This window comes from Lycium ferocissimum, chromosome 9 (genome assembly GCF_029784015.1).
Source record: "Lycium ferocissimum isolate CSIRO_LF1 chromosome 9, AGI_CSIRO_Lferr_CH_V1, whole genome shotgun sequence".
Lineage (NCBI taxonomy): Eukaryota > Viridiplantae > Streptophyta > Magnoliopsida > Solanales > Solanaceae > Lycium > Lycium ferocissimum.
The window spans coordinates 27,743,779-27,759,890 of record NC_081350.1 but is presented as its reverse complement, the minus strand read 5'-3'; positions in this window follow the sequence as shown (position 1 = coordinate 27,759,890).

Here is a 16,112-nt window from a genome sequence, read left to right as displayed (position 1 = left end):
AGCCCGTCTTGTATATGATGGCAAAACTCAACAAGTTGGAGTGGATTGTGGTGACACTTTTAGCCCGGTGGTCAAACCGGCACTAGTCGCACAAGCTTCTATGGCTTTATCTAAAGCTTGGCCAATTCATCAACTTGATGTCAAGAATGCTTTCTTACATGGTGAACTTAAGAGACTACGTGTATCGCACTCAAAATGGGGTTTCGGGATCCGAAAAACCCAATCATGTGTGTTTGTTGAAGAAATCTTTTTATGGGCTTAAACAATATCCCGAGGCTTAGTACGGAAATTTGTTGATTATGTTCATACTCTCGGGTTTCTCGACGTGTGATCATTCTTCTGTTTGTCTATCGGAAGGCTACATCTATGGCTTATCTTCTGTTATATGTGGACGATATTATTTTGACTGCTTTATCTGATGAGCTTCGTAAGTCTATCATTACTCTTCTTAGCTCGGCATTTGCTATAAAGGACTTGGGTGAGCTTAGCTATTTTTTGGGTATAGTACGTGACCCGTCATGCGAGTGGTCTATTTTGTCACGAAGAAATATGCCATAGAAATTATTGATCGTGCCGGCATGTCTTCATGTAAGTCGACCTACTCCGGCTGATACTAAACCGAAGCTTAGTACTACTTCTAGCACACCGTTCGAGGATCCATCTCTTTATAGAGCCTTGTTGCTGGCTCTTCAATATCTCCATTTTCCACGAGACCCGACATTACATATGCCGTGCAACGGTGTGTGCTTGTTCATGCATGACCCGAAGGATGAACACATGCACGCTCTCAAGCGCATTTTGCGCTATATTCAGGGTACTCTTGAACATAGACTCCATCTTTATCCTTCTTCTACATCGACTCTTGTTTCTTATACAGATGCAGATTGGGGTAGATGTCCAGATACCGTGCGGTCTACTTAGAGTTATTGCGTTTTCTTGGTGATAACTTGATCTCTTGTCGGCTAAACGACGGTAACCTTGTCCCGGTCGAGTGAGAAAACGCCGAGTACCGAGGGGTAGCCAATGTGGTTTCCGAATCTTGTTGGTTGCAATCTACTTTGGAACTTCACCGTCCTATCCAAAGGCTACATTGGTTTATTGTGATAATATTAGTGCGATATATCTTGCCAAATCTGATAACAAAGATCAACGCACTAAACACATTGAGATGGATATTCATTTTGTTCGCGAAAAGGTTGCTTGTGGACGGATGTTCGAGTGCTACATGTCCCATCTCAATTAGATTGTCGATATATTTACCAAGGGTCTTTCTTTGGTATTATTTGAGGATTTTCGGGACGGACTAAGCGTTCGATGACCTCCCGCTTAGACTGCGGGGGAGTGTTAGAATATATGTCAATATATTCTGATTAGTGTATATTTGCTATTTATGGACTTTGTATATTTAGCTCCTTAATTGTAGGTCATTAGGTCCTAGTTTAGAGCCTTACCTTATGTAGCTTAGCTTGTATATATCACTGTTGAGATTGTTGTGAATGAGGGGGAAAATAACTTCTTTCAATAACATCTTTTTGGCACGATAATAAAGTCCAACGATGAATCACAATTTAGGCTGATAATAAAAATACACCTAATTTATCTCTAATTAGGCTGCATGTAACAAGAGTACTCATCATTGTTGAGAAAAAATCATCACACTACCACATGGTTTCTCTCAGAAGTAGTCGTCAACAATATTAATTTATTTCTTGTGTGTCAGAGATGAAGCTTCTTCCTATAGGCATGCCAAAAGTGGAAGCAAGTGAATTATTCCCCCTTCTTCTTGAAGCAAAGGATAATAAGTGAGCATAGCAATTAGATGCAAAACACATTGTTTACTACTATAAAAACACTCTTTGTCCCACTCTGAATAACTTGCCAATTTTTTTTTATTTTTTTTTTTGAAGAACTGCTGAGTCAACATTTTGAGTGTGACTGCACTTTCAAGAAGCAACTTATACCACGTACAAGTCCCAACAAATTCTGTAAAGTTCCATTTGGACTAGAACATATTTTTCCATTAATTCATTTTTGTTTTACATTCGGCGTACGATACCTGTTCTGGCCCGACTAATTCGAATTCGCACCAACAATCTCACATTGGAGGTAAAATGCTCCTGATAGAACCTATGAGTTCACCATTTTTGAAGAACCACCTAAAAGTTCACCAAAACAGTCCAAGGGACCTGGTCCCTAAGGTGTTTTCACTGATAATGGCAGAAAATAAATAAGGCAAGATATTTACGTGGAAAACTCCTTGCTCAAGAGATTAAAAATCACGATTTACACCCCAATAGAATTTCTAACTTCACTAAACTGAGCAATATTCAGATTACAACCTATTGCAACCTAGGAATTAAACTTTTAATTCCTCTCCCTTATAATGTTCCTATTGTAAGCAACTCTCGACTACCACTAGCCAAGCAAACTAATACACTTTGCCTATACTTAGACAAGTGTACCACTCAAAGGTTAAGTAGGTGAACAGCCCACAAACACCTTCTGAGAATTTAAATTAATACACCTAGACTAACTCTAGCCTAGTGTACCACTCAAAGCTTCTAAAGATAAACTTCTTACAAGCAATCCCTTTAGAATTCAAGTACCTACAAACAGCTTCTTAAAAGGGAAGAGTAGGTTTACAATTTATAGAACAAAGGAACAAAGACTCAACAACCTAAGGACTTGAAGCATCTTCAGTTCATGGATCTGGTCCTTTGGCTTGTTGAGGCTTTGTTCTTGAGAGCACCTTGAGAGGGGTGGCGGCTGCACTTGAGAGAAATATAATTTTCAGATTTGCAAGTGCTAGGTCAAACTAATCCCAACATGTTATATATATATATATATATATATATATATATATATATATATATATATATATATATGCATGTGCAAAGGCAATTCAATTTTCAAGGCTCGCAGGATTTTCCATGTTACCAATTCATCCGTTAGCAATTCACTACTTTTGATGCGGAGCATAAATTTATGTGTAAAGATTAATTAAAACTATAATAAATAATTTATATGAACTCATAATTTTAAAAATATAATAGATTCAATGCTAAGAACCTTCAAGGTTGAATCCACACAACTTAAATCCTGAATCAGTCTATGAGGGCTTGAACCCAAAATCTCATAGGTGGTTCGTTTTGAAATGACTTCATTAATATTTTAACATATACGTGCACTACTTGTTGTGTAGTAAATTTTCTGTGAGTCACGATTGGATGTGAATCAATATAAAGTTCAGCAGATGGTGAGTCTTGATTCTTAGACATAGGCGCTATCTTGTTTATGTTAGGGTTATTTCCCATTATTACTACTATATTAATAAGCATGACTGAGAGGAGCTTCCCGTCATCATGGATTTACAGAAAAACCATGACATTTCCATTTAGGTCATAGAGGGTATTTTAGTATTTCACACAAATGATGTAGTAACTCAACCAGCTAGCAAAAAAAAGTTACAGTAGCTACTGGGGTGTCAATGGTTTTCAAAAAACCGACTTAACCGATCGAACCGTACTGTACCGAACTGATTTTTAGGTTTCTTTTAATAAAACCGACGGTTTTTATATAAATTTATAACTGTATCGAATAATTACGTTGGTTTCTAATTTTATAAAAATAAAATGAAAAAATGCCGAACCGTACCGAATAAGTATATATATGTAAAATATATTTTATATATTAAATTTACATACAATAAATTATTAAAATTTTCGCCTTGGGTTTGGGATGATGAAAATGACTACAAGCCGGCAACATAATTAACACCTAAAGTTCGAAGTCTAAACCTATTATATTAATCCTGTTGAACTTAAATTAGTTCTAGCATCTCGAGTAGTAACTAGTAAGCTACCAGGTATTTCAACGATTTTAGATAGAAAGCTACAAAATATTAGATATTTTCCTGTCGTATGATTTTAACTTCTCTTAGTCGATTCTCAATCTTAGTAGTCTCAGTTCTTGAGTCTCATCTTCATTGATTTTCCCCCCTCATGCGATCTAAAATATATTTGTTTTTGCTTAACATTATTTTACAATATCGTAAATTAGTGGGATCATTCTTTATTCTTGTTGTCTTTCATGTTTTCTTGATTCATCACCTTTTAATCAGTAAAAATATTTAGAGAGTTTTTGTCAAAGTCCTATAGAAGTATGTATGATATTGTGTCTTAACTTTTACTAGTGACTATAACATGATGTTCTTTTTAAAAAAAAAAAAAAAATTAACCGAACCGTACCGATACCGAAGAGAAACTGACATGATGGGACAATTTCGAAAAGCCTAATTTTGGTTCTACAAAATGAAATAATCGAAAAATCGATACGGTATAAATTTTATAAAATTATATATCGCCTGAATCTGCATTGACACCCCCAGTAAACACATCGAGACGATATTCATTTTGTTCAAGTTTTTTGATATGTGAACTAATTTGCCCCTTTGGAATACAAACACAATTTTCTGAAAATGTGGGTCCCATCTAACTTTTTAGTTGCATTGCATTTGCATATCTTTGATGTCAACACCATGGCTACTTAAGTGACAGAGTAGTAGCAGGATATTGGCTTAATGTAAATGCGGCCCCATAAAATTATCTCTTTTTTATTTTGACATCTTAACTAATTGTTGTTCCTATTGAACCCTTGAACTCGTGTTCTTAATAAGAATGAATCCAAGAGGAGCTTCCCGTTAGCCCAAAATGACGGAAAAGCCCTCGGATTTCTCTTTAATTACTTACCCTAATGATTAAGTATATCTCAGTCTTTACTAACTGTGGGCCCAAAATTTCACATGCAATCTTGAAGACACACAGTACAAATCCTGGGCCCACTTGAGTTCCACATTGCACACAGAATTACATGTGCAGGTCCAACTATTAAAATGGGCACCTATGTTGTGAGTCAGGAGCCAAAATGGCTTCTTTTTATCCATTACACCAAAATGGCATGCCTTTTTTTTTTTTTTAAACCCAAATGGGTATTTCCCAACGAAATGCAACAAATTTTTGTTTTTTTTTTTAATTTGTTTTTTATTTAAAACTAAATTAAAAAAAATAAATTTGTTGCATTTCGTCTTGTAAATGCAACAAATTTTGTTTTTTTTTTTAATTTCGTTTTTTCCAATATAAAAAACATTTTTGTTCTTCTTATTTAACCCCTCCCCCATTAAAATACACCATAACTTGAATTTCAAGCTTTTTGTTCTCCTTCTTTTCTAATTGTTAAATTTTCTCTCTCAATTAGGGCTCGTATATATACTTCAAAACCTAACAATAAATTGTTCGAATTAAGCGAATAGTAGTTAGTATCTCACGTTAATGACAATGGGTTCGTGCCTCTGTGGTGTTTAACAATTAACATACTATACAATGCAACCCATAATTAGTTTGGAATGACAAATACATATATATGCTTCAAGGCAAAAATCCTATGCCCCATCGGCATAAGTTTGATAATTCGTTAACAAATTTATGCCGATGGGGCATACTGTTCCTAATGGGCAAACTTGTATGCCGGACCTGCAAACATAACTTTGCCTAATTATCAAAGTTATGCCGGACCCAGCATAACTAAACATAACTAAAAGTCGCCCCCTCCGGAGACTTTTAGTTAAACACAACTAAAAGTCTGCATAGTGATCCTTCAAAGATAACTAAATATAACAAAACACCAACTAACATTCAATGCATACCTAACAAAACACCAACTTCAATGCAAAATATGGACAATAAACCAGAACCGTACCATATGCAAAATAAGGCTCAACAAATGGGGCTAATTGTCAACAAAAACTACTGCTACATTGTTTGCTTACATATCCAAGTTTCACCAAAATAGCTAGCTTAAACATAGAAATAACAGAGACTACTTCATTGGAGATTTTCCTTTTCCTTTTCTTGATCTTGTTTGAACTCCAAGAGCCTTTATCTATTATATATATATATATATATATATATATATACTATATAGTTGTATTTGTGTAACTGCTTTTGTTCCTTTCCACTTCAATCCTTTGCCGGGTTTGTATCCAATATCACCCGTGACCAAGGTCCGAATTCATTGCCTTAGATGTGGACACCAACTCGTCGCTAGTAAAGCATTCCTTGCTGCAATTTAAATTATTAGTGTCATAAAGTGGCTAAAAATAATAACAATGACTTAGATGATTGAGAAACACTTACATTAACACATTTGTATCCGATCAGACACAAATACACCTTGTCCAACAACCCTTCTTGTACTTAGTCCCTCGCCCTCCATAAGGCATACACCCCATCGGGCATGTTTGATAATTCGTTAACAAATTTATGCCGACGGGGTTACTTTTAATGGGCAAACTTGTATCTTAGGACCATAACTCTATCTTGTAATTATCAAAGTTATGCCCACCCGGCATAACTAAACATAACTAAAAGTTCTGCATCATGGATTTAGTTAAACACAACTAAAAGTTCCATTTAGGATCCGGCATAACTAAATATAACAAAACATCAACTAACATTCAATGCAAACCTGAACAAAACACCAACTTCAATGCAAAATATGGACAATAAACCAAACCGAACTGCAAGACCATATGCAAAATAACTTTTAATAAAGCACTAATTGTCAACAAAAACTACCAAGCTACATTGTTTGCTTACATATCCAAGTTTCACCAAAATAGCTAGCTTAAACATAGAAATACCGACTACTTCATTGAGATTTTCCTTTTCCTTTTCTTGATCTTGTTTGAACTCAATAAATTTTGATCTTGTTTGGATTCTATGATTAGCACTTTGCACTTGGAGTTGTCTTTGTGTAAAAGCTTTTGTTCCTTTCCACTTCAATCCTTTGCTTAAATTAGGTTTGTATCCAATATCACTGTGACCAAGGTGAATTCATTGCCTTAGATGTGTGGACACCAACCTTATATATAGGCATTCCTTGCCGCAATTTAAATTGGTTAGTGTCATAAAGTGGCTAAAAATAATAACAATGACTTAGATGATTGAGAAACACTTACATTAACACATTTGTATCCGCTTACACAAATACACCCTCGTCCAACAACCCTTGGCCTCTTGTACTTAGTCATCCCCCTCCCATAAGGCATAAGTATGCCCCGGCCCAAGATAATTTTGATAATTCGTTAACAAATTTATGCGGATGGGGCAAACTTTTAAAAAAAAACTTGTATCTTGGACCGTACCGATAACTTTGTGAAGGAATTATCAAAGTTATGCCTACCCGGCATAACTAAACATAACTAAAAATCGAAAATTTCAGGCGGACTTTTAGTTAAACACAACTAAAAGTCTATCGATCCCAGCTAACTAAATATAACAAAACACCAACTAACATTCAATGCAAACCCGAACAAAACACCAACTTCAATGCAAAATATGGACAATAAACCAAGTTGCATTACAATGCAAAATATGGACAATAAACCAAAAGAATCAACAGATTAATGTTGCACGAAATGCAACAAATTTTGTTTTTTTTTTTAATTTAGTTTTTTATATTAAAAACGAAATAAAAAAAAAAAAAATTTGTTGCACAGTAACAATTTTTTTTTTTTTTTTTTTTTTTTTATTTCGTTTTCTATATTAAAAACGAAATTAAAAATAAAATAAAAATTTGTTGCATTTAGGGCAAATTGCACGAAATACCCATTTGGGTTTAAAAAAAAAAATGCCATTTTGTGTAATGGTCGTAAAAGAAGCCATTTTGGCTCCGGACTCTATGTTCTCCCAATTTTTCTACTTCAACGTGTTTTCCCCATCTTTAACATTGTAGGCAATTTTTTTGCTCAGTTTTGTAAATGAAAATGATCTTTCTTTTTCTATTGCAAATAAAATTGATCTAACTTTAGCATATGCATTTTTAAATGTTATAAATACGAATAGTAAAGTGCTTTTTTGGGTTAAACAAAAGAAGCACATTCTTATAAATTAAAACTGATCTTTATTTTCCATTATTATAAATTAAATATGATCTAAATTTAGTATACCCATGATCTCTAAATCATGCTGGATTTCACTTTTAAATTTGAAAAAAATCCTAACTTCATCTTTCGAAAGGTTAGACTTGAAAGCAATGATAAATTTTCACGAGGATATGGCTATATCACAAGGCATGCTAATTTAATTCAAAAGGTGCTATTTTTGGGACACAAGCTTTAAATATTTGTCTTAAGCTTAATTTCCATTGACAACATCAGTGATTAAAATCAATTTTTTTGTTTGAAAACTTTTTAAATTTTGTTTTGTTATTCTAAATCCTTTCATAAATTTTGTTGAGAACTAACATGTTTTATTATTACTGATTCCTTTTCTACTCCATAAATAGCTTAATAACATTAGATCTCTTATTCAGGATTAACTGATAATATAGATAAAAAATGATAGAAAATATACATTATGTTAAAAAAATTATTGATGCACTTTGACTTGACTAAGCTTTTATATCGTTGCTATTTACGTTATTCTTTAAGACAATTTGGTAGGACGACTCCATTTTTTTTTTGTTAAACAAATATTACACACTAAGTTTGATTGTATAATGTAACACCTCGTACCTTCAGGCTAAGGTATGACCCTTATAACGGGAACATAATAGAACCAAGTGAGGAGTATAGGAAGTGTTTCGAAAACCAATCAAGTCATAAGAAAATTCCTTGGGCAAAGTAAAGTCGGAAGCTACCCTACAGAGCCTGTTTTTAAGTGAGTTTGCACAAGGTCTCACTTCAAGTGAACATTTGGGAAAATCTATAAGGAATTTGGGAAAATTTCCTCATTAAGAGTTGTAGATCTTTGAAATACCTTTCCAACAATATATTATGGAGATCAAACAGACATCTGTACAAAAAGTTATAGCCGTTTTACTTAAGGATCATAGAGAAGTCTGCCAGACAAGCGTCTGCTACACAGAACGCGAAATGCGACGCAGATGGCCATCTGTGACGCATTTTCCAACAAATTTGGGCCAAAATTTTTGGCCTGAAGTTTTCAGCATTCCGTTTTCGATACGCTTTAGCATCTGCGCGAGGTTCTTTAAAAACGCGTTTTCTTGAATTGTTATTCCATTTTTCAGTTCTTCAAGCCCTAGCATGACTTTTCTCTCCTCTCCTCATCCTCCCACATCAAGGTAAGTCTCTCTCTTGTATCCCTAAGTAATTCTAACACTTATACATGGATTCTTGACAAGATTCTACACTACAATCTTAGGGTTTTCAAGAAAACTCATCTCAAGGTTCAAGATTCAAGCTTTTGAAATTGTTCTTCAAGATTCGAAATTTTCTCAAGTTTTTGGAGTGATTAAGGTATGTAGGGTTTCTATCCACGTGTGGGAACATCATTGTTCTTCCCCACTCTACGTTCATCCATGAAAATATGAAGTTCCACAAACCTGGGGTTTCTACTCTAATTCATGATGACCCTAAGTTACATATACCATGACGTACCATGTTCGTATTAATAATTCGTTATTGTATTCGTGATATTCCATTTTGGTTATTGGGAATCCGTCCGTAATCCATGAACACCTATACTTTGCATTTCATGGGTTCTTAAATGCATGATATGAACTATTATGCTTATTTCGTGAAAATCTACATGCTTTCCATGTTTTCATACAATTATACTATATACTTATGTTCATGCTATATTATACTCACGAATCATGTTTACAAGCCATGTTCATGAATCATGTCTACAAGTCATACTTACAAGTTATGTTATACAAACCATAGGCTCAGATGCCACCTATATACAGGTTCATGTTTTTTTGGGAGTAGCATAGGTTTACCGAGAAGACTCAGACAGCCTGAAACTACATATGCCAACGTAGGGTAAGGGTCGATCCACCCAAATTAAGATAACACCTTCAGATAATTGAATTGGATCCTTTCATGTCATGCTTATGTCTCATACCCTGGCAAGGTGTGGGGCTCGCTGCTCCTGGTCGGCCGTATACCAAACTCTACGTACCCACGTGGTGATTCCATGTTGTTAGTTACACTACGGCTCTCCCACAAGATACAGATATACATATGTACTTAAAATGTTTTTACTCATGTTATAAATTTATTCATGTCAGATGATGCTCATGTTCATGCTCAGCTTACAGTTTCAGTTTCAATTTAATTATTTCATTCAGTTGTTTTACATACCAGTACAATTTAAATGTATTGACGTCCCCTTTTATTATCCGGGGCCTGCATTTCACGATGCAGGTAGTTATTTACAGGACAGCGGATCTGCTCGTTAGGAGATTGCTCGTATCAGCTTTTGGTGAGCCCTATCTCATTCGGGATTTTGTTGTTATTTATATTTCATGTCCATGTTAGTTGTGCAGTCAAGATATGTCGAGGCTTGTCCAGGTAAACAGTTTAGTAGTAAGACTTACATTTAGAGGTTTCATATACTAGCCAGTTATGTCATGTCAGACGTTCAGTTGAGTTAGCCTCGTTGGCTACTGATAAGTCGTGGATTTTCAGGCCTTCTACATCCACTACTTATGCTTTTTAAGAGTCATTTCAGGTATTTTTCTCTATTTCTATTATGTTTTTGGGTGTTTTCAGGTTTTGTGAGTTCGAGGGTATAAAGGGAACAAAATGGCAGAAAAATGAGCAAAAACGATCAGAATTCGGCGAAGATGCGGCACCGCAAGTTGGAGATGCGGTCGCAAGTTGTTTGCACACAATCAGCAGAGAGTTTGCCAAAATATAGCAAGATGCAAAGCAATATGCGGCACCGCAAACTCCAATATGCTTTCGCATATGCCAGCTCCGAGCAACTAGTGAATCACACAAACTGCACCATATTACGGAGTACATGCGGCACCGTAAACTCCATATGCAATCGCATACTCCTGTTGCGACCGCATAATTGGTGCCGCATGTCGTCATTTAGGCTATTTTTGTACTTTTTGTCCTCCCTCTATAAATACTAGTGCCTAGGTTTTCGTGGACATCATTGAATATTTCTTAGACAAACTTTATTGTTGTCTTTTAGCGTTTAGAGCATTGAATATTGGTTGTTGAAGGTTTCAAAGAGAATCTTGTACTTTTGTCATCATCTTTCATCAACCATTGTAAGCTTTATGAATGTTCTATTTACCATTGTCTTGTATTTAATGAACATGAGTAGCTAAATCATTTAGCTAAGATTGTGGGACCAAATGTGTTAGTTATGTGATTGAATTTTTATATTTCAACTATACTTGTATGTCAAAAGGTGTTTTTTATTAACTCTTCAAGCTTTAATGTCATTTAATGGTGGCCAACATTATTTGTGCCTAAATACTCTTACTTTGCTTAGAAAAGAAAGTAAGCGTTATGAAAAGAGTTAATAGCAAGAATTTGGGGCTTTAAACCCCATCTAATAGCTTGAGCTAGGAATAGAAATGCTACTTGAAACTAAAGATGGGGATTCACATTTGTAACATTCTAAGGCTTGGAAGAGCTTAGCAATGAGATTTACTAATTTGGTTGGAAGACTTCTGATAAAATTAAGCAACCCATTGTTTACTACATCTAAGCATATAAATAAGTTGAATCCATACCTAATTACATTACTTTCCTTTGGAACCACAACCTTAGTCCTTTTACAAATAGATTATCTTTCATAACAACAAATAGCGATAAATTAGTTAACAATCTTCAAACCAATCATTATTATAACCGCTTCCCTAGAAATATGGACTAATAATCAAGCGTTACACTTAGTAAGTACATTTCTTCATTATATTTTCTGTGGGATTCGATCCCAACCTTGTTGGGTTCTATATTTGAACAACGACCGCTTTACTCCTATTTTAAAGGTGTAACTTTGGCGTATCAGCTACATTACTATATTTCCGCATTCATAACATACTAATATTTCAAAACTTATGATTATTTAATCCCATGTTTTATTCACACCATGCATGTTTATATTATATTCCGCATCAGTTCATGTTCCATTTTGATTCAGCAAGCCATATGATTCGCTCTATCACATACAGCAAGTCACCTAGTGCCGTGTTACGCTCAGACCATAATTCGAGACGTGATATATAATTTACAATTTATCCTAACAAAAAATGTGCGCACGGGTCTATCACTACTAGTTTGGAAGATAAAAGAGAAATAGTATAAGGTTAATTGGGTACCATTTGCTGACGTAAGATCTGACGAGAAACACAATAATTTGAGAAATAAGACATCCAACAGCTGAATTGCAAGTGTTCGGATGCAAAGAAGAAAAAGTCAACAAAATGAAGAGAATATAGATAGCATTTCTTTTCTTGATCTTTTATTTTTACACAATAAGAAAAAATATTCAACTTAAAATTTCTCAATATGTAGTACTATTAAAAAGATTAAAGAAAAAACAGCACAAACAAAAAGAGACTGATTTCGGTCATGTTGATTCCAAATTTCCTCGTCAATGCTGGGATTCTTCCTTCACACGGTAGGTAGAAGCAATTTTTTTCACCTTTTCCATCGCTAATAATGTCTGTTTAATACTAAGTACTGTAAAAAAAAATTACGGAAAAGGGCCAAAATTACCGCTGAACTTTGGGAAATAGTTCATCCATACCCTTCGTTATACCCTTACCGTTATACTATGGATCAATTATACTCTTATGTCTAACGGATGCCACGTGGCATCATCCTAAGCCTTCAAAATTATTTTCCCCTCAAATTATTATTTACTCACTATAATAACCCAACCCGACCCGGATTCATTTTTTTCAGCCAAAAATATACGGACCCAACCGTATACCCTAAAACCATCCCCCCCACCCCCCCCAAAAAAAAAAAAAACTCCCACTCTCTCTTCAACCCGACCCTGAAACTTTCTTTCAAGTTACTGAAGATAAATGCTTGTCTCGAATTGGCTCTTCAAAGCATATTCATTGTAGACAGAAGCCAGTGAAGGAACAGTTATCTGAATTATAACATTGCATCACTTTATATCAATTAAATAAGGCAACCAGGTGTAACGCCAAGAAAGTATCGCATGAAGTTGCGTCCAGTACAAGTGGCACTATATTGTGAACCACATATATTCTCTTAGGACACAAAAAAGAAAAAGAAAAGAAAGGGAACATGGTTTTAGGGTATACGGTTGAGTCGTATATTTTTGGCTGAAAAAAATGAATTCGGGTCCGGTCGGGTTATTATAGTGGGTAAATAATAATTTGAGGGAAAAATAATTTTGAAGGTCTGAGATGATGCCGTTAGAGATCCGGCACAGATAATTGATCCCATAATATAACGGAAGTGATAATTAAATTTACAAGATAACGAAGGGTATGAATGAACTATTTCCCAAAGTTTAGAGGTAATTTTGGCCCTTTTCCAAAAAAATTATAAAGATTTAATTTATATGCACTAATAGTCTAAAAACATTTACACTATTACTGTAAAGAATTTTTATTAGTAGTATCTTTTACCTATTGTAGGTTACTTCCGTTATTTTTATAAAAGTAAGGGAAGCAGTTACCTTTAGTAATATTTTATGTGATTTTATTAATATAATTGGTTTATTCTGACAGTGTATACAAGTTAAACATAATTATAAAGTAAGAAGAGATAATTGTCCACTCAAATGTCATGATTCAATCCTAAATGCATTCATTTCAGCAACAACCAACACAATGATGACAGCAACAAAAGTAGATAAGACCTCCACAATAAAACAAAAGACCAATAATCACAAGATCTAATTAACACAAGCAATCAATATCAGAGTGTGACATATTAATTGTGTGATCCATAATGATATATCTTGTGATTTCTTTCTTAAATGATAAAAAGAAATACTTTTTCCTCTATAAGAAGCCCTAATTATCCAAGAAATGCATATCAATTACAAAGCCACAACACAATGGTCCTGCTGTTTAAACCTTCTTGCTACCTTTTACTTCTTGTCTTCATTTTCAGCTCTTCTGCATCAGTTTATTCAACTGATATAGGAGTTGGTCATGGGAAACTTGACAAAAACCATGTCCAGGACATGCATCAAAGATGGCAATGGAGGTCATGGATGAATCATGGGAGCTTCCGAGGACCTCGAAAACATCTTGTGAATCCGACAGTTAAGCGTAATCCATTTGATGTTCCAAAATTGCCCGTTTAGCTCCTCTAAATTTCCATGTCAACTTTATGCTCTAAACAGTTGTTGAAAGAATCATGTCATGTGTCTTTTCTCATAATGGTTGTGTCCGCTCCAATTTGCGCACACTTATGATTATCTCACGTGTACTTGTCACCTCCCACTAAAGACAAGTACTGAATAACTCTGTCCATTAAGGCTTAGGCAGATGGAAAGAAACCAACACATCAAGTGTAATATGCATGTATATTTCTATCAGGGAAAAGATCTTTCTTCCCCTCCCCCTTTATTTACTTCTGCTCATGCCTTTAATGTCAACTCATCAGTATACCGCTCATACAGGGCGTCCTTCACGTCTTTCCTAGTGAGGACATATATGATAACTTTCACTAACCTTACTGCCAGTATGTCAGTTTATCTTATTTGTCTCTCCAAGAAAATGGATATCTCCACATTAAGCTACACTGTAAAATCCTAGCTTAACGATGCTAATTTGAGAAGCAAGACCCACCATTCTTGACAACAAATCATACCGGCACAGACAACAAATCATACCAGCACATGGTTTCTCTCAGTAGAAGGTATTGACTTTGCTAATTAACTCCTGTATTTCGGATATGAAACTTCCAAATCACACACGGGGGCGGAGCTACCCTATAGTAAGGGTGGTCAGGGTGGTCAGATGAACACCCTTTGCTGGAAAATTATAGGGGGTGTATGAATAACTTTATAACTGGTTGTTATATAGATATAATGAACACCCTTGCAACAACTGCGTGCGGCAGCTCAGTGGTTAAGGGTGATCATTGACAGTCTCACGCCCCGGGTTCAAACCGGCGCTGAAGTATTTGTGTAATTTCTTTTCTAAAACCCCTTGGACAAGCACTGCATTTTATGTTGCCGAACAATAAGCCCAATCTCTCTTTACTTTCTATTGTTTGAAGTATTATATCTAGATGTTTTCTTCATTAAAATATTAAATCAGAAAGGTCTCACTGATATCTTTATAATTTATTTTCTTATAAGAAAATTTGACAATGAAAATTATAGTTAAATATAAATTTTAAATCTAATAAAAATATTTATTTAAATTTATAAAAAATATCAAAAATATATTTTTTTAAATTATTGTTGTTTTTGACACCTGAAGCCAAATAAGTTTACTAGTTTAACGTAAAAACAAAATATATTTGACTTGGTGTTTGATTACTGAAGAAGTTTGTTTAAAACCTCGTCGGACAACATCAAAGATGGTTGTCTGGTTCGCTCTTCTCTAGTTCTCTCTTTTTTTTTTTCTTTTTTTTTCCCTCTTTTGTTACCTTTCAACCTTTTGTGTTTTAGTGGTGTCCGATGATTTTCTTTACTGCACTCCCTTGAGTGATTTTCTTTACTCAATTAAAACTTTCAGTGAAAACTCAAAAATACATTTCAAATTTTAGTGCTTGGATAATGTTTTGAGGAAAAATTACGAAGGAAATGGTGAAGCTAAATATTATCCAATTTATTTAAAAAATTTGGTGCACCCACTCATTGAAAAAATTATTTTTTTTATAAGCTTGAACACCCTTAGTCAGATTCCTAGCTCCGCCACTGATCACACATGCCAAAAGAAAAGTCATTGGATACCCCCTTCCCATCTCCTTGTTGAAGGAAAGGATAATATGAGAATGCATACTGAGCAAGGACATAAACAATAAAAACTACGCCTCCCAAACAAGTTGGAATCGGCTGTATGGATTCTCATTGACCATGTTACTCTACATAAGCAAGGGCATAAACATCATATGCTAAAAAAATCTCATTTTTTCTTGTGATAACGGTGGTGTCTGAACCAACCTATGTGTTCCTCGACTATTTGAGTAGAGTACCTATGTGTTCCTCGACTATTTGAGTAGAGTATTTTTACCTCTCATCAGCACACGTATCAGTTAACTCCGCTAAGAAAGGCTTAGACAAATGACAAAATTCAACTAGTGTTTTCTTAAACCTATCTCCCATGGTTTTCATCACATG